Source organism: Corapipo altera, unplaced genomic scaffold (genome assembly GCF_003945725.1).
Source record: "Corapipo altera isolate COAL_440 unplaced genomic scaffold, ASM394572v1 0, whole genome shotgun sequence".
Lineage (NCBI taxonomy): Eukaryota > Metazoa > Chordata > Aves > Passeriformes > Pipridae > Corapipo > Corapipo altera.
The window spans coordinates 4550163-4554331 of record NW_020884872.1 but is presented as its reverse complement, the minus strand read 5'-3'; the positions used below and the strand labels follow the sequence as shown (position 1 = coordinate 4554331).

Sequence of the window (4169 nt, the reverse complement as noted above, 5' to 3'; positions counted from 1 at the left end):
CCACCCACACACACACACACACAACACCCCCGCCTTCCTCCCCCCCCGTCTCCTTCCTTCCCTCCCTTCCCCTCCCCGCGCCCGCCGCCACCGCCCCTTTAAAACCCCCCGTTCCGCTACGGGCGGCGCAGCCCCGTCTCTCCCCCTCTCTCTCTCTCTCTCTCCCTTCTCCTCCCCCCCGCCACCCCCCAACCCTCCTCCCCCCTCCGCCGCCGCCGCCGCCGCCGCTCTCTCTCCCCGCTTTTTTTCCACCCCTCCGGGGAAGCCGCTCTGGCGGCTGCCCGTGCGGCGGGCGCGGCGGCGGGCGCGCCGTGATGGACGGCGGGGCTGGAGCGGGGTTTGAGTGACAGCGCCTACCTCGGGTGCCAATCTTCGTCACACTGACAAGCGGCTGCAGCAATCGGGACCCGCACCGCCGCCGCGCGCGTCACCGCGCGCCGCCGCTCCCGCCCAATCGCCGCCCGCGCCGCCCCGCGACGACGCGCCGCGCCCTCATGCATATTCATGAGCGCGGGAGGGGAGGAGGGGGGAAAGGGAGGGGGGCTCGGGCGCACCGCCCACTCCGCGTTGGTTAGCGGTCGTGAATATTAATTAGGGGCGGGGTTAAGTCGGAGCCACGCCCCCCTCCTCAACACTGTGTGAGGTGGGGAGGGGGTGAAACCATTACTGGCGGCGGGGGGGGGGAAGGAGGGAGGTACCAAGTGGCTCCGCCATGAGGGAGAGGTGGCGGCCGCCATGGCGGGGTCTCGCCGCCTTTCGCCTTTACTCGCCCCGGGGTCGCCTCAGGGGGCACTCCCCGGGCTCGGCAGAGTTCCCTGCCTCCCTGCGGGTCACCCCGCCTTGTGGGGAGCCTTGCCTCCCTGGCTGGGGCTGCGGGTCACCCCGCCTTGTGGGGAGCCTTGCCTCCCTGGTTGGGGCTGCGGGTCGCCGCGCCTTGTGGAGTTCACCCCGCCTTTGTGGAGTTCACCCCGCCTTTGTGGGGGTCACCCCGCCTTTGTGGGGGTCACCCCGCCTTTGTGGAGTTCACCCCGCCTTTGTGGAGTTCACCCCGCCTTTGTGGGGGTCACCCCGCCTTTGTGGGGTGTCCCCCGGGAGTATCGGCTCCGAGGAAGTGCCGAGTGTGCGGGACCTGCCGTGGTGGGGGCTCCGCAAAGGCTGTCCCAGAAAGTCGGGGGGAGGTTCTCGTCTGCCGGGTGTGGGGTTAAATTGCCCGGCAGAGCCTTGGGACCCTTCCAGCCCCGAACCCGCGCCCCCCCCTGCTCCTCCAAACACCCCCCATACTGCGCGGTCTGAGTGAGGGCAGACCCTGTACTATCTCCTCAGGATCCTGCCCATGGATCAGGTCCTCCCCTTGGACCAGGTCCTAGTCAGGTCCTGCTATGCTCCCCAGTAAAGCTGCTTGCTGGGCACACATGACTTTTCTCGTACTGAAAATCCACTTGGAAGAAACCACCGCTGTCACAGCTCCATCCCTCATGAGTTACCACTGTTCAACATTCCCCCTTTCCCCCAAGCTGTTCCTCAGGAAGGGGCAGGAGAGCAGCAGGAATGTGGTTTCAGACAGGTGCCCTGTGGCTTGGCCATTCTGCCGTTGGGATATTTAAAAAGTTTCTCTGCTGTGCAAAAGGGCTTGAATGCCTCTCAGTGGCGTCACAGGTGATCTGTTGTCTCCACCTTGTTCCTCACTCCCAAGACTTCTGAAAGATCATCTCCGCCACCCCTTGCTGTCCTTGAGGGCAGAGGTTGTCGAGGGGACAAAGAAGCCGACACATACAGACCAAATCTCATATTAGGAAGCTCAGTTTAAAACCAAAGCAGGCTTAGTTTCAGGTTTTGTAGCCCTTCTGCACAACAGCAACTGTGAATCTACTTGATCCTGTACCTGGTAAACTGGGAATACCCTACCTGTTTTTCATGGTTAATGCCACTCTTCCTGATGGTTTTACAGTAGCAAGTGACCTGTTTCATTTTTTTTCCGATATATAACACTTTCCTGGGCCAGGCCACTTTTTAAAAATCTGGGTAATAGTTTGGCAATAGAAACAGTTACATAAATGTTCCTGTAAGCCAGGTCTGCCCTCAGTGCTGTGCACATCACTGCTGTGTCAAGACCCTGCTAAAGCCAACACAGTTGCTTCAGGAATCTGGTCACTGTTCACGCTGCCACCATTTGTCCACTGACAAAACAGTTGCTCCATCCTCAGACCGCCTGGAGCCTTTACAGGAGTTCCTTTTCCAGCCATTTTTCCCCCGTACAATCAGAACCGTGCAGACATCAGGCTTGTCAACAGAGAGGGAACAGAGAGAGTGGGAATGGAAATGAACCATGCTCATCCAGAGTGCTCAGATGGCTGAATCGGGGCTCAAAGTTAATGGGAATGATTTATATAAACAAGATTAAAAAAAACCAAACAACCAAACTCTTAGTTTGTCTCATTCACAAGAGCCTCTTTCTCTGTTTCCGCTCTTGTGCTGTGTAACAACACTTCTAATAGAGTTCCTGTGGCCAGGTTGGCATCTTCTGCTGCAAGTTTCAGCTCCCATTATCCCTGACACATTCATGAGTGACACATTCACTAAACAGTGCTTAAAATTAACTGGCTCCCATGCCCAGACCTGCCTCTTCTTCAAATTTGATTCTCCCTGCAACCCCTTTGTTCTCTTCTGCCTCGCCTGCACTTCTTTAGATAGGAGTTCACCGATTTCTTTTGAGAATGCATAAATTAAATTCAAACTAATTTAGTTTCTGTTTCATCTCTTCTCCCAATGATCTTTAAAGCCTTTCTCGATGCCTTTCCTAACTTGAATTTTCTTTTCTTCTCCTGCTTCCCATTGCTTTTCCTTCCCTTCCTGCCTGCCACTTTCTCTTCCCCAGTTCCCCCCTCACACATAACAGGTGTAGGAATTCCTCATCTGCTCTGTTTCCCCCTCACCCCAGTAATCCCATCTTTTGGTCTCCTTTGTAGTTAAAGTTACTCCATCCTTTACTCTCCTCAGCCTCTTACACATTTTGTGATCTCAACAGATGTTTTAACTCCCTCGATCTTAAAGCGTGTGATCAGAATGAAGAAAGCCTGGTTCCCCACACATCTTTGCCTCATGGTTTGTTACTTTAGGGTCTAAGGTACAAGCTTGAACTGAAATCTCTTCCAAAGTTGAGATGTACTTAAGGTCTCTCTTTAGACAGTGGATGCTGTTGCCTAAAAAGCTCCTGCTGCAGCCTTTCCATCATTCAGGGAGTACATGACACATCCTCCCTGCTCCACAACTTATTTTCATGAAACTAAACTATTCTGACAGCTTTAATCCTGTCTGGAGCAAGCCACTAGGTTAAAACGTTATTAACCGATGGACACACCCCAAATATACCTGTACCTACATGACATGACTGTATAAACCTCACTCCCACAAGAAAGTAATCTAAAAATCATTCTTGATCCAACTCGTGCCTTCCAGCTCGCTGAAAGAACTGACCCCACCCGCTGTCAAGAGGTCCTTGCTTTTCAATTTGTCTTCAGTTGTCTCTCACACAGCCTCTGCAGGCATGAAAGCTAAGCTTAAATTTTTAAAATGTCACAGCTGAAATGGCTCCAGGAGATGAAGATTTAAGAAAGGCACTAGAAATTGCAGGGCTTTTGAGAGAAGCCGGCAACTTGGAAAACAGGAGCAGCAGTGGAAAAGGATGATAAAGTAACTGGTGTGTGGTTCAAAGGCAAACAACAAAAACTCCCAACAGAAAGGGATAGGACAGGTGCCCTTTTCTTTCTCTGTTTTTGATTGTTCAAACTGTGTTGTCCCTCATCACTTCTGCAAAAGAACAAGAGTCCAACCCATAGGATGGAAGACAGCACTCGTGAGGAAATTCTCCCTACTACACATCTCGTAAGGATTATTACACAACTGATGAGTTTTATGCTCTGAACTCCCATTGGTGTGGGTGCACTCACTTCAATGCAGTGGTGAGAGGGCTGCTTTTCTTTCTAAAAAAGCAAAAGCCACATTCCAGGGTGAACAAAATGCCATTTTAATATTTTGTAATAGCAAGTTGCAAGTACGTAAAAATGAGGTTGGGTAATATTCAGGCAAATAACAGAACACTCCGATTCTCCAACTTCTGTTACCTTCTTTACATTGTACATATTAAATAAGCTTATAAAATATAGCTCATT

At 52.5% G+C, this 4169-nt stretch overlaps 1 protein-coding gene across 1 annotated transcript in view; it reads right to left on the bottom strand.

Moving 5' to 3' along the window:
- PKNOX1 (PBX/knotted 1 homeobox 1) overlaps nucleotides 1–461 on the bottom strand; it is a 41300-nt gene extending 40839 nt beyond the window's left edge. The window contains exon 1 of the mRNA XM_027635429.1: nucleotides 358–461. The gene's annotated coding sequence lies outside the window, so the exon portion shown is untranslated. The remainder of the gene's footprint in view (nucleotides 1–357) is intronic.
- Between the last annotated feature and the right edge of the window lie 3708 nt (nucleotides 462–4169).